This window comes from Mirounga angustirostris, unplaced genomic scaffold (genome assembly GCF_029215605.1).
Source record: "Mirounga angustirostris isolate CCGP_5_RB_7025 unplaced genomic scaffold, mMirAng1.0.hap1 SCAF_1, whole genome shotgun sequence".
Lineage (NCBI taxonomy): Eukaryota > Metazoa > Chordata > Mammalia > Carnivora > Phocidae > Mirounga > Mirounga angustirostris.
Genome location: NW_026991709.1, coordinates 89442239 through 89465722, shown reverse-complemented (window position 1 = coordinate 89465722; position 23484 = coordinate 89442239). Strand labels below are relative to the sequence as shown.

General features: G+C 36.9%; 1 protein-coding gene across 1 annotated transcript in view; it reads left to right on the top strand.

Moving 5' to 3' along the window:
- Window positions 1–23484, top strand: part of NAALADL2 (N-acetylated alpha-linked acidic dipeptidase like 2) — a 1210813-nt gene that overhangs the window by 456684 nt on the left and 730645 nt on the right. The window lies entirely within an intron of this gene.

The following is a 23484-nucleotide window of genomic DNA, read 5'->3' as shown; positions in this document are numbered from 1 at the left end:
GTTTTGGGATCAAGGTAATGCTGGCCTCATAAAATGAGTTTGGAAGTTTTCCTTCCGTTTCTATTTTTTGGAACAGTTTCAGAAGAATAGGTATTAATTCTTCTTGAAATGTTTGGTAGAATTCCCCTGGGAAGCCATCTGGCCCTGGGCTTTTGTTTTTTGGGAGATTTTTGATGACTGCTTCAATTTCCTTAGTGGTTATAGGTCTGTTCAGGTTTTCTATTTCACCCTGGTTCAGTTTTGGTAGTTGATACATCTCTAGGAATGCATCCATCTCTTCCAGGTTATCTAATTTTGCTGGCATAGAGTTGCTCATAATATGTTCTTATAATTGTTTGTATTTCTTTGCTGTTGGTTGTGATCTCTCCTCTTTCATTCATGATTTTGTTGATTTGGGTCATTTCTCTTCTCTTTTTGATAAGTCTGGCCAGGGGTTTATCAATCTTGTTAATTCTTTCAAAGAACCAGCTCCTAGTTTCGTTGATCTGTTCTACTGTTCTTTTAGTTTCTATTTCATTGATTTCTGCTCTGATCTTTATGATTTCTCTCCTCCTGCTGGGTTTAGGCTTTATTTGCTGTTCTTTCTCCAGCTCCTTTAGGTGTAGGATTAGATTAGGTTGTGTACTTGAGACCTTTCTTGTTTCTTGAGAAAGGCTTGTATTGCTATATACTTTCCTCTTAGGACTGCCTTTGCTGCATCCCAAAGATTTTCAACAGTTGTGTTTTCATTTTCATTGGTTTCCATGTATTTTTTTTATTCTTCTTTAATTTCCTGGTTGACCCATTCATTCTTCAGTAGGATGCTCTTTAGCCTCCATGTATTTGAGTTCTTTCCGACTTTCCTCTTGTGATTGAGTTCTAGTTTCAAAGCATTGTGGTCTGAAAATAGGGAATGATCCCAATCTTTTGGTACCGGTTGAGACCTGATTTATGACCTAGGATGTGATCTGTTCTGGAGAATGTTCCATGGGCACTAGAGAAGAATGTGTATTCCATTGCTTTGGGGTGGAATGTTCTGAATATGTCTGTGAAGTCCATTTGGTCCAGTGTGTCATTTAAAGTCTTTATTTCCTTGTTGATCTTTTGCTTAGACGATCTGTCCATTTCAGTGAGGGGGATGTGAAAGTCCCCCACTATTATTGTATTGTTGTCGATGTGTTTCTTTGCTTTTGTTATTAATTGCCTTATATAATTGGCTGCTCCCATGTTAGGGGCGTAGATATTTACAATTGTTAGATCTTCTTGTTGGATAGATCCTTTAAGTATGATATAGTGTCCTTCCTCATCTCTTATTACAGTCTTTGGTTTAAAATCTAATTTGTCTGATATAAGGATTGCCACCCCAGCTTTCTTTTGGTGTCCATTAGCATGGTACATTGTTTTCCACCCCCTCACTTTCAATCTGGGGGTGTCTTTGGTTCTAAAATGAGTCTCTTGCAGACAGCATATCGATGGATCTTGTTTTTTTATCCAGTCTGTTAGCCTGTGTCTTTTGATTGGGGCATTGAGCCCATTTACATTCAAGGTAACTATTGAAAGATAGGAATTTAGTGCCATTGTATTGCCTGTAAGGTGACTGTTACCGTATATTGTCTGTGTTCCTTTCTGGTCTATGTTGCTTTTAGGCTCTCTCTTTGCTTAGAGGACCCCTTTCAAGATTTCCTGTAGGGCTGGTTTTGTGTTTGCAAATTCCTTTAGTTTTTGTTTGTCCTTCTATTTTCAATGACAGCCTAGCTGGATAGAGTATTCTTGGCTGCATATTTTTCTCATTTAGTGCTCTGAATATATCCTGCCAGTCCTTTCTGGCCTGCCAGGTCTCTGTGGATAGGTCTGTTGCCAATCTAATGTTTCTACCCTTGTAGGTTACAGATCTCTTCTCCCGAGCTGCTTTCAGGATTTTCTCTTTGTCTATGAGACTCGTAAGTTTTACTATTAGATGTTGGGGAGTTGACCTATTTTTATTGATTTTGAGAGGGGTTCTCTGTGCTTCCTGGATTTTCATGCCTGTTTCTTTCCCCAAATTAGGGAAGTTCTCTGCTATAATTTGCTCCATTATACCTTCTGGCCCTCTCTCTCTTTCTTCTTCTTCTGGCATCCCAATTATTCTAATGTTGTTTCGTCTTATGGTATCGCTTATCTCTCGAATTCTGCCCTCATGATCCAGTAGTTGTTTATCTCTCTTTTTCTCAGCTTCTTTATTTTCCATCATTTCATCTTCTATATTACTGATTCTCTCTTCTGCCTCATTTATTCTAGCAGTTAGCACCCCCATTTTTGATTGCACCTTATTAATAGCCTTTTTGATTTCTACTTGGTTGGATTTTAGCTCTTTTACTTCTCCAGAAAGGGTTTCTCTAATAACTTCCATATTTTTTTCAAGCCCAGCTAGTATCTTTAAAGTGATGATTCTGAACTCTAGATCTGACATTGTACTAATGTCCGTATTGAGTAGGTCCCTGGCAGTCGGTACTACCTCTTGTTCTTTTTGTTGAGGTGATTTTTTCCATCTTGTCATTTTGTGCAGAGGAGAATAGATTAATGAGAGAACAAAATGCTAGCAGAGTAACCACGTCCCCAGAAAATATACTCTAAACAAATCAGAAAAGACCTGAAGCTTGGGATAAGAAAGGGAAAGAGAGAAAAAAGAAAAAGAAAAAAAAAAGAAAAAGATAAAGATAAAAACAAAAACAAAACAAAACAACAACAGCAAAAGAAAAACCAGAATGTGATCAAATATGATCTATATGGTATATAGATCAGTGCCACACACTAGATTTGGGGTGTATTTTGGTCTTTTAGAAGAAAGTGCCTCCCAAAGTTTTAAAGAAAGAAAAACTTACATATGTACAAAAATAAGGGTTGATATGATGAAGGGATGGAATATGACTGTAAAGATGGAAATTATAAAAAATTTTATAAAAGGAATTGATAAGAAGTTGTTTGAAAAAAGAAAGAAGAGGATTTAAAAAAAGAAAAAAGAGGAAAAAAAAAGGGAGAGGATGTGATCAGGCAGGGGAATAGAAAACACCATATACTAGAGATTTAGGGTATATTTTAATCTGTTAGAAGAAACTATCTCAAAATTTTAAAGAGAGAACAATTTATATATATAAGCCAAAAATATGGGTAACTACTATGAAGGGATAGAATATGACTCTAAAAATGAAAAATAAAAATGTTTTTTTTTTTTTTTTAAAAAGGGATTGATAAGATGTTGGTTGAAAAAGGGAAAAAGAAAAATTCAAAAAGAAATAAAAAGACAAAAAAGACAGTTAAAAAAAATTAACTTTGAAAGACTAAAGAATCATGGTAAAAAAGCCATGGGTTCTATGTGCAGTATTCCCCTAGCGCTGGAGTTCTGCCGTTCTCATTGATCGGTAAACTTGGTCTTGGCCGGCTGTTCTTGCTGATCTTCTGGGGAGGGGCCTGTTGCCGTGGTTTCCAAATGTCTCTGCCGGAGGCGGAATTGCCCCGCCCTTGCCCCCTCCCGGCTAAGTAATCTGCTCGGGTTTGCTCTCCGGGGCTTTTGTTCCCTGCGAGCTTTCCGTACAGCTTTGGAGGCGGAGAGTGAAAATGGCGGCCTCCCAATCTCTGCCTCGGAGGAGCCGCGAACTCGGGGCCCGTTCCTCAGTGAGCCCTCAGAAAATGCCGTCAGTCACTCCCGTCTCCCCGGTCTCCGGCCGCACTCTGTGTTCACCCGGCCCGTGACCGCGCGCCTCTATCTCTGGCACCCGACCCCGGGTGGAGTCTCCAAACCCAGCAGATCCCTGCGGTGCACTCCCGCGCGGCTCCTCCCGGGGGAGGAAGGTGAGTCTCCCCGGATCTGCCGCTTGTTGGGTCCCTGCTGGAGGAGCAGGGGCCCGACTGTGCCGCGGATCCCGGTTTATGGCCACCCGGAGCTGAGAGCCTGCTCCTTGGCTCCGCCTCTGCAGCCGGCTTCCCTGCTCCGTTACTTGGGAGCTCTGCCACACTCAGGCACCCCCGGTCTTTCTGTGACCCCGAGGGTCCTGAAACCCCACTGTCCCGGAGGGTTCCACCCCCCGCTTAGCCACCAGAGTGACGTCCCTCAGCGGAGCAGACTTTTAAAAGTTCCGATTTTGTGCTCCGCGGCTCTGTCACTTGCCAGAAGCGGCAGACGGAGGCCCCTCCCCGCCGTCTATCCTCCCGAATATCGCCGCGGATTCACTTCTCCGCACGTCCTACCTTCCAGAAAGTGGTCGCTTTTCTGCTGAGACAGTTGTTGCTCTTCTTTTCTTCGATCTTCTGTTGGGTTTGTAGGTGTTCAGAATGGTTTGATCCCTATCCAGCTGAATTCCTGAGAGGAGACGAAATCCAGGTCTCCTACTCCTCCGCCATCTTGCTCCGCCCCCCTCTCAGATTTCTTAGATGTGAGTTTGGGTTCATATCCCTTTCTGTTTTTCCTGTTATTTATCTTAGCCAGTTCATTGATAAGGGCTTGTAATAAAATGCTAAGTATACAAAGTTAACCTTGCAAAGGTAACCCGATTTGGAGGCTATAAAATCTGTGGGACTATGGGGTAGCAGTGGAAAGATTCCTTAATGTCAGAAAACACTTCCACCATTTTGGTTAGTATTTTATTATTATTGGTTATTATTATAAACTACTATATTCTTTTCCATTAGTTTTTTCACCCTACACAAACATGAGGATAATAATACCTGCCCTGTCACATATTTTTATGAAGTTGAAGGTAAATAATATGTATGATTTTTACAAACCACATACTACTTTAAAATATAGAATATGTATTTATAAGGTAGATATAAATATATATGTGTTTATATAATAAAATGTTAAACTGGATCAACTAGTGTTAAAATTTTGACTGCCCAAGTTCTCTATGATGGTTGTCCATGTCTGGTTATAAAAACCCGTGCTTTGTAGAGTGTCAAAAGCTCAAGTAATAGAAAAAGAGAGGAAGAAAAAAAGACAATAACCAAATGGCATCAAGGAGTGGAGGACTAAATTGCAAAAAGGCCAAAGTGGATACTTTTTGCCTATTAACCTGAAATAGGAAATACCTGATAGATGAGTGCTTTTTTTTTTTTTTTTTTTTTTTTTTTTTACGATTTTTAAGTAATCTCTACTTCCAGCATGGGTCTTGAACTTATAACCCCAAGATGAAGAGTCACATGCTCTACCGACTGAGCCAACCAGGTGCCCCAAGTCATGTCCTAAAGAGAAAATGAAAAATTTGTTTTTCTTTATAGTGATTAAATTTTATTAGAAGTCATCGATAAGAAGGATGAGAAAAACTAACTAGCTTATGGGTAAATTTTTTAATTTTCTCAGCACATTATTGGGTATATTGCAGTGAAAAAGACAAACTTAAAAAATCTGAGACATTTTCAGAGTCCAGAGTGCTAACCATTACACCATGGAACCCACTCCTGACATTTTCTTTAGTAGTGTAGAAGAACAAGATATTAGAGTGAAAAAGAACAGTAATCTTATTTTTTGTGGTTTTACTTTTTAATAAGCTGAAGACAAGTTGACAAAATTACATACACTCTAGCAAAGGGGAGCAGCTTTCAGTTGTCAGAGCAACATACACATTTCAGAGAATAGGGTGATCTAATGGAGTTGCTGAGATTCTAAGGGATACACAACAATAAGGGAGATGAGTCTGAGCATGGTATTGCCACCCACACCAGGGATTCAAATAGCATTTCATGTATAAAAATGTTTATTAGGTATACAAATGAGAGAAAATGAGGGTGTCTAAGAGCATCTGTTACCTTTTGAGATGATTTAAGTTAGATAACGAAAATGCTGCATTTCAAAAAAAAAAAAAACAAATTTGAATCAAATTCTCACTTTTTCACTTTGGTTGGTAGTAATGATTGCTTTTTATTCTAAATACTCAAAGAATAATCTGGTGGCTTACTTTTAAAATTGTGTTAGAGTGTCTCCAAAGGAGGGTAGCAAAATGTGTGCACTCAAATCTAGGTTGTGATGAGGGTTGTAATGTCCAGAGTTGAGGAGCACATATGAGAAATGGTTTCATGTGTATGTATTTTATCTTGTGTCAGTGGTGGATAAGATTGGATGGCACTACTCACTGGAAAGCTATTAACTGATGAGACAGGATAATGGGTGGTTGAGAGAATCACATTTAAAATCAGACATGCACTTGGGGCACCTGGGTGGCTCAGTCGGTTAAGTGTCTGCCTTCAGCTCAGGTCATGGTCTCAGTCCTGGGATCAAGCCCCGCATCGGTTTCTCCGCTCAGCGACAAGTCTGTTTCTCCCTCTCCCTCTGTGTTCTATCAAATAAATAAATATAATCTTTAAAAAAATTTAAAAAATCAAACCTGCACAAATCTCAGCTCTACCACATTGTAACCATGTGATCTTCACCAAGTTACATGATTTGATTCTATTTCCTCATCAATCAGAGAGAGAGAACGTGTACCCGAAGGGTCACTGTGTGTACTAGATGAAATGCAGTATTTGAAGTGCACAGTTTTGGCAACCGCTATTGTAATTGCAAAAACCTTCAAAAAGCTTTGTAAGTACAAGTTAAACCTTGAACAACACAAGTATGAACTTCATTGGTCCACTTATATGTGTTTTTTTAAATATAAATAGGGTACTGTAAATACACTTTCCTTATGATTTTTGTAATATTTTCTTTTTTCTAGTTTGCTTTAAGAATATAATATATAATACATATAACATACAAAATATATGTTAATTGACTGTTAATGGTAAGGCTTCCAGTCCATAGTAGGCTATTAAGTTTTGGGGGAGTCAGAGGTATGTGTGGATTTTCAACTGCACGGGGTGAGCACCCCTAATCCCCATGTTGTTCAGCTGTATATATTCCCAACTTGTCATGAGAACATCTTCAAACACATAAATGAATCATAAATGTTGAGTGCATAACATTTAAAAAAAAAAACACTAGAAATATTTCTTTTAATGAGGAAAATATAGGATCTGAAAGGTTTGGGGGAAAATTTGAGTCTGTAAGCCATCTCTCCATCTTGATTTTTATCTCCCTTTACCCATTCTAACAAATTAATTTTTAAATTAACAATGGAAATATATCCATGTATCTTTATTCCAACCAACAGAAGATATATGCTGTTGAAAGTTATCATGGTCTTAATACAGTGAATTTTCTAACCTACTCCCCCGCTCCCCCCAGAAAAAGAGACCTATAAAACACAGGTTGAGAGTAATTTGCTTGCCCTTATGTAGAATTTCATTTTTGGCAGTGACCCAGCTCATGTGCAATACCTTGAAATGGCAAATGGTTGCTTTTTTAAGTTTTCAGGTCAGAGCAGGTAGTTATTTTGAACACCTACAGAACAGTGGCTTCTATATGTTGTTTTTTGTTTGTTTGTTTTTTGTTTTGTTTTGTTTTTTAAGGAGCAATTTTATTCAGCTTTGTTCAGTTGTAAAGCCTTTTTTTCTTATATCTAGGTGGAAATGACCTAAAATTGTATCTGGAATTATTCTCCTGTAAGAAGGCAATATAAGTCAATACAAACAAGGGCCTTTTAGCTAGAAGCTGAAATTCACCTTCAGAAACTTTGCAACCCAGATGTGAGCTGCTCTGTATGTATCAGCAAGTACAGCAATTATCACTTAACAGAGTAGAAGGTTTCCTATGCCAATCCAAAGTAAACAAGGCCAGATGATCCTCATCCTCTTTTTTGTTATGTTTGAGTCACTGATTGCTTCTGCTTCAACAACCAAGACACTTTTTTCCCCTTCTTTTATTTATTTATTTATTTTTATTCTTATGTTAATCCCCATACATTACATCATTAGTTTTAGATGAAGTGTTCCATGATTCATTGTTTGTGCATAACACCCAGTGCTCCATGCAGAATGTGCCCTCCTCAATACCCACCACCAGGCTAACCCATCCTCCCACCCCCCTCCCCTCTAGAACCCTGTTTGTTTTTCAGAGTCCATCGTCTCTCATGGTTCGTCTACCCCTCCGATTTCCCCCGCTTCATTCTTCCCCTCCCGCTACCTTCTTCTTTTTTTTTTCTTAACATATATTGCATTACTTGTTTCATAGGTACAGATCTGAGATTCAACAGTCTTACACAATTCACAGCGCTTACCAGAGCACATACCCTCCCCAGTGTCTATCACCCAGTCACCCCATCCCTCCCACCCCAGCCCCCACTCCAGCAACCCTCAGTTTGTTTCCTGCAATTAAGAATTCCTCATATCAGTGAGATCATATAATACATGTCTTTCTCTGTTTGACTTATTTCACTCAACATAATACCCTCCAGTTCCATCCACATCGTTGCAAATGGCAAGATCTCATTCCTTTTGATGGCTGCATAATATTCCATTGTATATATATACCACATCTTCTTTATCCATTCATCTGTCGATGGACATCTTGGCTCTTTCCACAGTTTGGCTATTGTGGACATTGCTGCTATAAACTTTTAAAAGCATCTTTTACTCTGATGGGAAGTTGGTCTGAAACATGCATCACACGGTCGGAACACTGATACCAAACATAGCAAGTATACTGTTATGATTTAATAATTGCCCTTGTTTTTGTTTTTACTCTAAAGTATGAAAGCCTCTAAATACATACCTAAGTATGATTGCCACACATTTGACATGGAATCAAAATAAGGATTCAGATTCCTAATGTGTCCTTGACAGAACTGAATTTGGAAGCTAATTTTGCATTACTTTTTTAATGATCAGAAGTAATTATTTGAGGGACATTAAAACAGCCAAAGTTTCAGACACTTTAAATGTGTTAATAAGTAAATGCTAGTAAAGATTTTTATGAAAATTCTACCTCAGAACTTCAATGTTTTCCCTACCATCTAAACATTTCTATACATTTAAAACAATTAAAATGTCTTCTGAATGACTAAAAGATATATTGATGCTATCCCCTAAATAGTATTAAATTCATAAGACAAATCATCAAAAAACATATACGCATATATTTAGAATGTAAATGAGTATAATACTTAACTGTTGCAACTCAACACATTTTTGTCAAAATTTGGCAAATAAAAATATTCTGTTACCGCAAGTTAAAACTTGGTTAAGTCTTAAATGAGTCTTTCATTTCAGTGTGTTTCTGTGTATTCCACCTATACATGGATATTTTGGGGAATAAAAAGTTCCATAGAATATTATATTTTAATGGTTTAAAATCTGGGTGTTTTAGGTACCTTTAAGAAGTAGATGGATATGATATACTGTCTCCAGGAAAAAAAAATGTATGTATGGATATTAAATTGAAATTTTTATGCAATTTCAAACTGCCCCCTTTTAGCGAAGCCTACCAATGGTCCAATAACCCATGATTGAGAAAGTTTTAGGAAAGATGTCTAACGGAAGAGCTGCTAATCCACTTTTTTTCATAGTTCAACCTTCCTGGAGTATAAATCATGGGTCTGTCTCATTCTCCCATGTCTCTTCTTTGCTGAACTGCTTCCCTTAACAATCTCCATCCAGGTGAAGCTAAAGTCCCCACTAGAACTTAATCTCTTAGACATATTATTGTGATTTTAAAAGTTGGGATACTGAGCTTGAGCCTGAGTGAGACTTCTGGTTTTGTGTCAAACGTTGTACCACATAAGGTTTACCAAAAACACACATTGACATCTGACTGGCTCTTTGTGGTCTATTGGGAGGTTTACAAGTAAAAGAAAAAATAGAAACAATAGGTGGTGACAGAGCTAGCACATCAACTATAAATATATGCAAACAAATTGAAAAATGTCATTCTAGTAAAAAGTAGGAAAAAATGGAAGTTGTTGAAATAACATCACACCTGTAAGTATAAATTTGTATTTTAATAGGATATTATGGTTATATGGAAAAATGAAATAGATCTAACTTGAAATAACCTTTGATAAAATGTCACTATAGTCAAGGAGAATGGAATTCAGACCCATTGAACTGCACCGAGGTTTCCTTATGCTGTAAATGCTACAAAAATGATCCTCATTATAAAAGAAGATTTATCTCTTTCCCCAAGAAAAAAAACACCCAAAGAATCTTTGTGTGAGCATTCCAAAGATCTCTTTAGCATTTTGCAATAGGTCCTTTAAACACTTATTTTTATAAAGTACTTTTTGTCAGTCAATATATATATGTTAGAAATTAGTAGTTCCTCCAGTTGTAAAACCTTGACATTGACTATAATTGAGGAGGTTAGTGTTGGCGTGTTCATAAGTATTACCTGTCATTTGAAATATGACAGTGCTGTAACTGCAAGACCTTGGGGAGGCTTGTGTGTTGGCATTGCCATCTGACTGCCTTAGAACCTGCCAGACAGTCTTCTTAATGCCTCGGTCCCTGAGATAATTAACATGGCCCTAGAGGCTTCTGCCTTTTGCATTTGCACACTTGTTGTTTAATAAGATGTTTGCTGCTAGCTATGCTTTCCTCTGATTTAAAAATGTACCTTTAAGGAGAATGGTACTTCAGTCCATTAAGTTTTCTATTATAGGTATTACCTTTATGTACAAGTTGCTTATATACAGATTTTGTTGCTTTCCTGAAAATTAAAATACATCCTAATGTTATGTTTTTAATCTTGGGTTTGATTCCTCTAAATGCATTTCACAGTGAGGCAAATGACCCACCTGAAATACAGGGCTGACTTTTGACAGTTGTGCTCTGTATCTTGTAGACTAGCAAATGATAAAATACTAGCCAAAAATAAAAGCAAGTTTAAAAGCCTCCAGGGCAGATTTGATGGGATTTTAGTTTCCACATTCCCAAGGGCAAAGCAAAGAGTTAAAACAAGCTGCTTCTACTTCCTTTAAGATAAGAGTTATTGATTTACAATTAGTACTGAATAGAATTTGCAAAATTAGTTTGTAAATTCTAAATAACTTTGTAAATCAGGTTTAAGAAACTTAAAGGGAAACCTCTAGTAGTATAAATCTTTAAGAAAGCATAAAATTGCTGAGTTTACTATTAGCAAGCTGCTATATTTGTTGAATGTATTTAGCTTCACCAAAGAATGATTGTGTGTGAAAAGTTAATGAAATTGGGATAGTTAATGGAATATACATATGTATGTTTATTGTGCTTCCCCCATTATAGAAGTAATACAAATTCACTGTAGTAAATTTGAAAAGTATTGAAATATTTAAAGTATAAAATACAGAATTTCCTAGGTTCCCAGACACTAGAGGTAATGATTGTTAATATTTTTCCATTCTCTTTTCTTATATTTTTATGTCCTGATTTTTCAAAAAATATATTCATATTTTCCATATCAATATTATTCAAATGTGATTTTAATGACTTCAAAATAGTCCATCAAATTAATACAATTTTAAATATCTAAAAATCATCTAGAAGATGAATAAATACATTAGAACAAAATTAATCCATTAAGATTTTAAATGAAATGTCATCTTATATTGATATTAATTTATCTCTATGATTCTTTACTATATCCTACAAACAGTAATAATTTCTCACAGGGGCGCCTGGGTGGCTCAGTCAGTTAAGCATCTGCCTTCAGCTCATGTCATGTTCCCAGGGTCCTGGGATTGAGTCCCGCATTAGGCTCCCTGCTCAGCAAGGAGCCTGCTTCTCCCTCTCCCTCTGCTGCTCCCCCTGCTTCTGCTCTCTCTGTCAAATAAATAAAATCTTAAAAACAAAAACAAAAACAAAAAAAAACCAACTGAAGTCAGTTTCTATCTACTCTGCTACCTCTCAGACTTGGACTTGATCTACCACGTCACCCCTTCATACCTTGTACTTTAGCCACACTGGCCTTTTAATGTACAACACATGTGCATACTCATTGTTACAGCTGGATAAAAATTCTGTGTTGTCAAATGTAGCTGAATCCTTTTCTACTGAAGTTGAAATGAAACCTAATTTGGTAAGTGGCCATGATGCCAAACATGACCACACTTCAGAAATTTTACCTGTGTTATCCTCTCTAATTAGAATTGTTCATCCCCATGCCCAGGTCCCTCACCTTTTTTCTGGTCTCTGTTCATATGTCAGCAGAGATGCCCTCCCTGAACACCTTTATCCATTACTTTCTATCCCACTTACTGTGCTTTATTCTTCATAGCACTTATTTTTTTATTACTGATGGCAAGACATGAGGACTTAGAGGGTGAATGCTAGAGCGAGATGTCTGGAATTAAATCTTTGTCTCCCACTGCTTACTTTATGAAACTTTCTGTGCCTGGGTTCCTTACCTATAAAACTGGAATAATAATACCTACCCCTTAAACTGTTGTGAGTTAACATAAAGCTCATAGAACAATACCCAGCATCAGTAAGCATTCAATAAGTGTTAGTTATAATATTGCATTATTACTAAATTGTGTATATGTCTTTAATGTCTGTCTTCTCTCATTAGAATATAAGCTCCTGGGGTGTTTACTGCTATGTTCTCAGCATCTAAAAAGCTTTCTGATGCTTTGTAAGTGTTTAAGAAATGATTGTTAAATAGTCGAATGAATAATAAAGTCATAATACATGAAAAGTATGAGGGATATATAAGTTTCTCATGACCAACCCCTCCCCACAACTCCCCACGTCCAACTCTACCCATGGTTGTCTATTTGAGCACATACATTCTGCATGACTTATGCATATGTCAGAAATTGTTGTTAAATGCTGTAGAGTTCCGCTGTAGGAGAAATAGGTGTGAGTTGGCAGATAGGCAACGTTTAAAAAGAAAATGGACCTGAAAATAACTTCAAGTGGGGATAAGTCAGTGAGCCAAGTCAGAGTGCCTTCTGTAAGGAAGTAAGGTTAAGACCAGATTTGCAGGGACAGGGATAGGGATTAAAGAGATCTGAATTTATTAACTGAGCCTTTTTTCCTGCCTCAACACTCAAGAGAGGTACAATAGTTTCCTGTTCATAGAAGTAGCTCAATAAGCATCAAGACTCATTAGAGGAGTGCATGTGGTTTTCTAAATTCCCTAGGCTGTTATTTCCCTTTAGCAAGAAAATAAAATTTTAAAATGGGGTTGTTTTTACATGAATACAGCAATGAATATATCACAGTATGAAGAAATTAGGATAGATGCTGGTTAGAAGTATCTGACTTCAAGAAATTTAGATATTTGGTTAAACAAAAAAGTGTAGAATTATGTATATTTATGTTTAGGGTTTTTCTGTTCATTCAAAAATCTTTCAAAGCATGTTTCTCAGATCTCCGGTATCAGAATCATTTGGGAAGCTTATTGAAAATGCAGATTCCTGGGTCCCACCACAGACTGATCATACCTGAGTTTCTAGGGTACAGCTCAAGCATCTACATTTTAAAAAGTCACTTCATCTCTTCCAGCATATGCTTTGCTTACCAACATTCAAGAATAAATGCCTTTTACTTGCTTAGATAGGGCAGGTAAAGCAGGTGGTCCTACATAAAGGGGAAGCTAATTAAAAGATGAAGGGATTTTCAACAATTTCACTAGGTCAGTAATTTGGAAAGCATGTAAATTCTTTCAATTTATTTTTCACTTCATTTATGGTAAAATGCACCCGTGTAAGTAAATGTTAAAAATCTTAATTAGAATCAACATGCCTCTAAATTAGCTTTCAACATTTATTTGTCTAAACATTGCCTTGTTTATCTTTGTTACTTTAGAGTATCTTCTGACCATTTTTAATACCCCTTTTATATTTATCATTTTATATCTGTCTCTTTTCTAATTATAAATGTAATTATGCTCATTTTTGACAGCATAGAATGTTAAAAAGAATACTGACTTCCAATCTGTGCTTTTGTTTGCTTTGTTCTGTAAAATCAGGACCTCATAGGACATACTGTTGTGTAACCTGTGTTTTGTTTTGTTTTTAAATACTTTTAAAAGTATTTTCTCATGTTATAGTATTTCCCTAATGCTCCTGCTGGCCAATATTATATTTTACTGTCCATTCTTTTTCAGCCTTCCCTTACTTGCTGCTCAACAACACCACCACCTCAAATAACTTTTATTTTTTCCTGGCCTTCAGTTGTGCTGTCTCCTCAGTTCTCTTTCTGAATGGGATCCACACACAGTCACTCCCTCTCTACCCAGCTCATTCTCATTCACTCAGGGCTGCCATCTTTAAGTCCTCCTGGCCCGCAGTACTTCCTGAGACCTAACAATAACCACCTTCCTCTGGCCACACTCCTCTCACCATGGAGTCAACAAGGGTGAAAAAGACAGCCAGGAAACAAAGAGCAAGCTCTTTTTAGATTCAGACAGTTTATTACTTACGTAACAAAAGCAAGGTGAACCAAGGTGCCAGCTCCCCATATGCCTTGCCCCCCAGGACAACACTGAAACTGAAGGGACTGGATGATATGATGAAACAATGTAAGTAAGTGGGGGCACCTTGTTGCTAAGATGCTCCTTCCATGCTGCAAGTAAGCAGTTTATAGCCTGCAGCCGTACCCTAAGTATAGGAGTTGGGGGGCGAGAAAGCTTCATAATTCAGCAGAACCTAGAAAATGATAAATTATCTCATGACTGCATCCCTGAAAAATAGAGAGATGGAAGGAAATGGCCTGGTAGTATCTCCTCAGAAGCCTCCTATACTTTTATGTTTTCTAAGAATCATAGGGCATTTTACTAAGACTTAGATCAGCCAGGGTTAAGCCTTGCCTGCATGGCCTATATAAAGATGTGCAAGGTTACTAGGGCACCATGGCCAAGTGATTCCCCTAAAATTGGGCCCAGCTGGATCCCCCAGATCCCCCACCCCAAGACCAAACTCTATGGGTACCTGAACCTGGACTTCCTTGCCCAGGTGACCTCATGCCTGCTTCTGCATCCTGTTGGAGCCTCTATCCTAGGTCTGTCCTTCCAAGGTAGACTGTATGCTGGTTTGCATGCCCTAGTCCTAAGGGGTGACTAAGCAGTGGTGTTTGGGTCAACAAAGAACTTAAGCATGCCACGGTATCCATATGTATGCCTGCAAGGCCCTTTAGGGTGCTGGACAGAATCTGATTGTACAAATGAATGAAGCTTCTGCTGTCTGGGGGGAAAACCTAAGGGAGACAGGGAGAATGAAAAGTCAAAGTCAAACCTTTCTTGGCTTCCCCTGTTAACCCTGAACCACTGATAAACCACTGAAAAATGTGGATTCTCCTTATAGGAAAGAGGCTGCTCTCAGATGAGGAGAAAGCAGGCAAGGGGTTTTGACTGTCATTTTTGTTTAGAGCCAAAGACAATAAATATGAGGATAGCATTTAGGATAGAAACATGAAGTGAAATACTTAGTTTTTTTTAAAAAGGATTTAATGAGGAGGATACTAAAAAAACTTGCATATTTATATTCTTGGAAAACTTATAACACAATACTTTAAAGAATAAAAAAAGACTGTTTACATGGAGTTATTTTAATGATCTCTTTATTGAGAAAATGAATAAGGAAAAGTAAGTTGACTGACATTTTAGGTAAGACACACCTAAGACAGAAGTTTATTGTTTGAACCCTATTATTATGTCCAATGCACAACCCATCTGGTCATACCTGGCACAGTACTCACAAATTCCAGCATAGATATTTGATAAGGTAAAATCCCCTGTGTATACTCAAAGCTAAACATTCATGAAAATATCATAGAAATTATATTTTTAGGCTAGCCATCTAGTTCTCTTTAAGACTGCTGCAAATTCAATATTTGAACATCTGCCACTAAGTGTTTTTTTTTTTTATTTCTAATAAGTCTTTTTTTAAAAATTTTATTTATTTATTTGACAGACAGCAAGAGAGGGACCACAAGCAGGGGGAGCGGCAGGGAGAGGGAGAAGGTGGCTTCCCGCAGAGCAGGGAGCCCGATATGGGGCTCGATCCCAGGATCCTGGGATCATGACCTGAGCTGAAGGCAGACAATTAACCGACTGAGCCACCTAGGCACCGCTTATTTCTAATAAGTCTTGATGAACTTTAGATCAGCAGTTCTTAACTAGGTACACATCAGAAACATTTGTGGACCTTTTAAAATAAACAGATCATTGGTCTCAAATTGAATGACCAATGACTCACAATATCCAGATTTAGGAACTGAAGACTTAACATTTTCTTTTATTACTATGTTATCATTAGTTTTTGATGTTGTGTTCCATGATTCATTGTTTGTGTATAACACCCAGTGCTCTTTAACATTTTTATTTTTTTTAATTTATTTTTTCTTTTAAAGATTTATTTATTTATTTTAGAGGAAGAGAGAGAGAGCGAGAGCGAGCAGGGGTTTGGGACAGAAGGAGAGGGAGAGAGAGAGTCCCAAGTAGACTCCCAGCTAAGCACGGAGCTCGACCCTGGCGCTCGATCCCATGACCCTGAGATCACAACTTGAGCTGAAACCAAGAATAAGTCACTTAACTGACTGAGCCACCAACACTTTTCATTTTTTAAAAGTTGCATATATGTGATAACCAAATAATTTATCATGCAAACTTGGACACTTTTGAAAGTGAAAGTGTGATATTAACAGTTGTGCTGGGACAAGAGGTGTAAATTGGGACTATCAAAATCAGAACATATGGGGATTCTGTCTACAGGTGATTGCAATATGTTACCTAGTCAAAACAAACAACTTTCTATTAGTTGAATTAATCACATGGTAAGATCACATTATTGGCTAGGAACAGTCTTTTTTCTCAGCCAAGGAAAACACTGATCATTCTTTTTAAAAAAAGAAAAAAAAATTGCTCTTTTTTGCACAGATGTCTTATAGTATATTATTTATAATTTTTTGAAAGGAATTATGTAGAACTCTTAGGTTTTTCATTTTAAATGTAACATATTTTTCATGGAGACTTTTATACTTGAATATCATGAATCATAAAAAATAGGTAACATGCTGTTCTGCTTTGTACTCTTTGTGCTGGAGTATTTTGACCACTTACTGTTATTTTGCTAGTTTTAAACTTACTGGAGAGGTGAAGCAGAAGAAAAGAGTTCATGGTGCTCTAACTATTGGCAGTTCTATTTGTGAAGTGTTTACTGAATACCAAGAGTTTAGTGTAGAGCAGGAAAGCATATTCCATATTCCCATGACACTTTCATTTAAATAAATCTGGCTTTGGTGTGTGTGTGTGTGTGTGTGTGTGTGTGTATATAAATAAGCCTTCTTGTTCTTTCATTTATTCATGGATTCTTTAATTCCTTTAATTCAGAGTTGAATAAATTTGTGCAAGGTTATACCTAATAATCTATACTGACAGTACTTCTTAATTTGGCTTTACAAAGTTATGTAGATCTTACATTTATAAAAAGATGCACAGATGGGTCTGCATGTACACATGTGCACACATACACACACACTCTCACACTCCCAGCCTAGATCTCTCTTATGAGCTCTTAATCTATGCCAGTTTGCCTATTAACATCTCTATTTGGATGTTTCAAAGACTCCTAAATTAACATGTTCAAGGCTGAATTTACAATCATTCCCTTCCAAACTTCTCTTCCCCCAGTGTACCATTTTTTAATAAACTGCCCCATTGTCCATCCAAATACCCAAACCTCAGAAACCCAGTAGTTGGTAGAATATGTAAGGTGTTGTTTCTCTTTCAACGTATCTGGGATGTTTATGAGAACAAGACCATGTTTTGTGTTTTTTGGTTCTTTTTTTCCTTGTATTTCCAGCATTTAGCAGAGTGCTTAGTACAAAATGAACACTCAGTATTTGTGGATAAAAAAAAGCTAGACATGTAATTTCACCTATCCCAGAAACTTCTAATGTTATGGCAGCATACTTATGAGTGCTGATTCCTCAAAGTGTCAGTGTGATGTAAAGACAAATGCTAGAATCAGAAGACCTGCCTTTCTCTGTCTACCATAATATATTACTTCAAGGATCAATTGAGATAATAAATTTGGAACTGTTTTTTATTTTTTATTTTTTTAAGATTTTATTTATTTATTTGAGAGAGAGAGAATGAGAGAGAGCAAGTACATGAGAGGGGGGAGGGTCAGAGGGAGAAGCAGACTCCCTGCCGAGCAGGGAGCCCGATGCGGGACTCGATCCAGGGACTCCAGGATCATGACCTGAGCCGAAGGCAGTCGCTTAACCAACTGAGCCACCCAGGCGCCCTGGAACTGTTTTTTAAATGGTGAAGTTATATATAAAAAATAAAGCTCCTTGTTTTTAAAGTCTTTTATCATACTTTTATAGGGAAGTCCACAATATGATATTCAGTCTCCATGAAGGGTGTTCATTCTTCTTCTCTTCCCCCCCTCCAAGATATGCAATATTACTTCTGCACTAAGATATGCAGAATCCCATATTAAAAAACAGTATCAACTCAGAGCCCAGAGAATGTTGATACCTGGGCATATACCAAGAAACTGTAGATACAGTGTCTGCATGCCACTGCATATTTACAACACATTTTTATTCATTCCTTCTTTCCTGCTTTAATTTTTCTGTCAGCCTGAAAAGTTGCTTTTTATTCATGCCGTGGCCTTATTTTCTGCGACTGCCTCTTGGAATACATTATTATCGATATTTTGCATATCGTGGAGATAGCACTTTTCAGTCTGAAAATTCACTTTTCATGCTGATGCTATGTTTTCTAAGTCTAGTGTCTGGAATGTATTATTAACAACATTTTGGAGTCCACTGTTTTTCACCTGGCACTTCTAATTCTCAAGGTTTTTCAAAATATATCCAGTGTAATTAATATTATTGGTGTCTCTAAGATGTTGATGTGTAAGGAAATGTACATTCTCTATCTGGAAGTTGAGGAAACCATGTTTGACGTTCACTGTTTTTAGGAATATATGTTTACAAAATGATTTAAAGTTTTCTTCAGAGCATCCTTTCCCTTCTCTAAGCACTCTCTAAATAGTCATCAACTACACAAAACTTTGTGGTGTTTGGAATTTCATTAAGATTATTGGAAGCCAATATAAGGGTCAGAGTTGTAACTCATTTCCTTCGTGAGTCCTAGTAATCCTTTGGTGACAGATGACACTCAGGCAAGCATCCTTTTAAAATACAAAGAGAGGGGCACCTGGGTGGCTCAGTCGTTAAGCATCTGCCTTCAGCTCAGGTCGTGATCCCAGAGTCCTGGGATTGAGCCCCACATCGGGCTCCCTGCTCGGCGGGAAGCCTGCTTGTTCTTCTCCCACTCCCCCTGCTTGTGTGCCCTTTCTTGCTGTGTCTCTCTGTCAAACAAATAAATAAAATCTTTAAAAAAATTTAAAAATAAATAAAATACAAAGAGAGTAGTAGCCTTAGAAGTGTGGTTTCCATGCATTTCCTTAACTGGTTACCCAATGACATTGTAGCTTTGGTTAGATGCCCCCTTCAGTTCTTCCAAATTTTATGTACACACTAGGCTTTCAAAGTACATAGGAATTAGTGGTAAAGAATACATTATATATTTATATTTGCCCCAAGGAGGGTTTTGTTTTGTGTATCCATTTTAGGTTTAATATCAGATCTTGAACAGGAATCAAATTTTCGAGATGAGAAGAATGGGTAGAACGCAATCTTTCCCTCCTTCCTCTCCAGGTTGAAACCATCCTGCTGTTTTGTTGCTTGTGTTGCATCTGTTGTCACCTCATATTTGTTCAGATATTCAGACATAAATGTACTTCTTATCTATCCCATGTTTTGTAAGAAGATATTGTGACTGTTATCTCGGTGGTAACTCCTTAATCATGAGAGTTTTGAGCTGCCACAAAAGACTCAAATTAAATATTCATGGATGTCCATATAATCTGAAGCCTAGAAAATAAGCTGCATGTGTTTGTCACTTGTAGCTTTTAGAACATAAAATCTGATATCTTTGAGCATTTATGAAGGGATGAAATTTTAGTTTCGATTGTTGACAGTGTTCCAAGTGACAAATAGATTGTTGGCAATTTTAAAGCCACTTTATCTACTGCAAGATAGCTTTAGATATTTTTGGTTTCTAGGAATGCACTGATGTAAAATTAGAAGGTACCATGGCTCTATCATTTTAGATATTTTTTATAGGTGCAGTTGGTTCTGTGTGTTCAACTCTTGAAAACTTGTAAAGAGATCTTACAATACTATGTTTATATAAATACTTTTTTCTGTAGGACCATGTAGGTTGATTGGATACATTAAAGAATGTTGATAAAGAATCTTAAATGTATCAAAGTCTAACAAGTTTTCTTTCTAGCATCATTTACTTCTGGGTCTTACTTAATTTTTACTGCTTCTTATAGATCAAATTCTTCTCTTTGTTAAAGTTTATTTTTATTTTGGTCAAGTTTTTCCTTGAGTGATTCTAGTCATGTAAGATCTATTTTAGTTAGATCTATATTTAGATAGATCTATATATAAAGATATATATTTATATAATAGTGATAATATCTGATGGTTTAGATACTTATCTCAGTTTATATTTTATTTCCTTATTCAACTCTAACTCTGAAGACATTATCTTCTATCATAAAACTTTGCTAGGACCTCTATTTGTTTGTTTTTTGTTCCTTTGTAGAAAATTGTTTTCTATGAAAGCCTTTAGAATTTTCTCTTTTCCTCTGTACTTCTGAAATTTCCCAGCCATATGAATCTTATTTTCATACTGCATAGCACTTCGCATACGTACTCCATCTAAAGATATGAGTGCCCTTTTCAATAAGTTCATGTTTTCTCTTCCTCATTGTTCTTGTTTTCTTCTAATATTCTTATCAAATTTTGGAGGTCTTTTAATTTGATATGGTCTTTCTATTATCATTTTTTCTAACATATGGAGATACCTCCTTGTTTATTTGTCCTTAGGTTACTACTTTGGTCTTTACCAGTGTCTATTTTATTATTGTCAAAAACTGTGAATGGTCTGAGATTTGTACGTACTTGAGGACTAACAAGTTAGCCTGCCACTGTGTCATAGACACTGATGGAAGACACAAGACACTTGCATTGGAGACAAAGACATGTATTACCCACAGCATAGCAGGCAGCATGCAGGCATTGTTATATTTGTGTCAGTTCCATTGCTTGTAAGTCCCACGGGGTGACTGTTCAGACCTGGTAAGAGAGAAATCCTGAGCTTAAAGAACTGGAATCTTTTACAGTGGTGAAGCATGCCTGCCCTCTGCTCCAGAGGCAAACACCCATCTCTCTCTTCCAAGGCCATAAGCAAACCTGCCTTTTGCTCTCGAGGGAACCACTATAACTATTTTCCAGGGCTTCTTAGTATTCAAATATCCTTGAAACAATAGTCCAAAACAAACTGCAATCAGTGCCTTGCTTCACAAGATGTACAGAAATATGAAAAACTCAAGTATGTGCCATCCACTAATTTTTAGTTTTCAGAATCTAATGTTTATTCCCTGTCTGACTCATTTTTTACAATCCTGCTCTTTTGGGAGGTGGGGATATACAATATCATTTCAAAACATTTTAAGGTAATTTCTAAGAGTTATCTTCTGTTCTCTAGGTCAGCACATCTTTCATGTGCATATATTACCTGGGGAATTTGTTTAAATGCAGTTTCTGATTAGTAGGTTTGAAGCAGGATATGAGATTCTAAATTCCTAACGGAATCCAGACAATGCCATGCAGTTGGTCCTTGGATAGCAATCTGACTAGGAAAGATCTGTTATCCTTGTTTCCTCAGGAGCCGGTTCTGTTTGTTTACCTTACCTTAGCTTTTTTTTTGCTTTTAACTTTCATCATAAATCTGAGGTCCATACTTATGAGTGGAGGTCTCAGATGAGTAGCTGTTGATCTAAGCACAAGTGAAAGTCTTTTCCCCAAATCCCTCTCTGTGGGAGGACTGATTTTAGATTCCTTCTCAGAAAAGGAAAGCTTCCTAGAGAGTAACAGTGGAATAAGGACCTCCAAAAATTTGTTTCTCCATAAAAATAATAAGAACAATGTCAAAAAATGTCAATGTCAACTTTTTTCAGAACTCCAAATATATCTAAAGACTTGCAACAATCCAGGGGCCATTATTCAAGAAAAACAGATGAATTTCAGTAGCAGCAGCAAGTTTTGTGACATTTTAGCTTTTTTCATCCTTCAGCTATTTTTATCCTTCTCTTTCCAGTTCTGTGATAGCCTTGAAAACTGTCAGCCCTGTAAACACAATGAAAACCAGCAGACTAGCAGTGACTGAAGAGGAAAAACTTGTTCTGGAGCCCTAGAAACAAGAGTCTCAGAGAATTGTTATTTGGCCTTTCTGGTCATCTTAGAAACCTGAATTACCAGGGCACAGTTTTTTTTTTTTTTAACTGCGTTTAGAGCTTGCTCAGTGCAAACAACCTTTTCTCTCAGGGTATTGCTCAGAAACAATCAGTGGCAACTGTTTAATATCAAAGCTACTCAAGGAAGTAGTAAGGTCTGGGGAAACAAGAAGCTGACCGAAAGAATTAAAAGGAAAATCTGGGGAATGAAATATTTATTGGGGACTTTCAGGAAGCTCCAACATATTTCTGGAAATCTAGAAGGCCATGCATATATATATGACTATGCAAATGTCCAGGAAAGATCTAAGAAGGACCGAACTCTCACTTCTGGCTGACTTTTCTATACAAGCAGGAAGTGAAAGTTAATCCCATACTGTAAACCGCCTGCCTGAGTGTTAAAGATATAACCAGACATGCACGTATAGCCCCTTGGCCAAGTCTGGGGAACATGTTGGGTCCAGGCCTTTAAGAAAATCTCTTTATGATCATTAGATGACTACTAAGCTAACCAAGGAGAAACTTCAGTGGCCACACGTGATGAAGAATACAGACTTTATAAAATCAGGAAAGTCACTAATAAAACAACAACAACAAACCCAGTTTTCCAAAGTTGCCACATTAAATGATATAAAATACTCTATTTTGAGTAAAAGATTATAAGACATGCAAAGAAAAGAGAAAAGGTTTAGATCATTCAAAGGTTTAGGATATTAGCACACACACAAAAATCATATAGCTACACTATTGGATTTTTCTCTAAAACGTGCTTTCCTAATAATACATTTCTTAATTTGTTTTTTTTTTTTTTTTTTTTTTTTTTCAAGCAGAAGGGTTTTAGAATTTCCCAAATCATCATGGCCTATTTTTTTTGTTTAACAATTCCTTTCTATCCTTTTGTATTTTACCATAAACTGACCAAGAAAGGAAGAGAGAAAATGCAAACTACTAAATCAGGAATGAAAGAAGGGACATTGCTATAGACCTTATGAAATTAAATATGACAACCGTATATTTAAAAATTAGATAAATAGAAAAATTCTTAGACAACTACTAGAACTAACTCAAGAATCTGAAAATTGGAAGAGACATGTAAAAAATAAAGTGATTGAATTAATTATCAAAACTTCCCACAAAGAAAAGCTCAAGCCCTGATGACCTCACTGGTGAATTCTAACAAACGTTTAAAGAAGACTTAACACCAGTCCTTTACAAATTCCTCCAAAAAGTACTAAGAAGAGGGAGTAATTCTCCATTCATTCCATGATTTTAAAGTCAGTCCAATACATTAAAAGAAAAAAATTAATATCTTTTATGAATATAGATGCAAAAATTCTCAACAAAATGCTAGCAA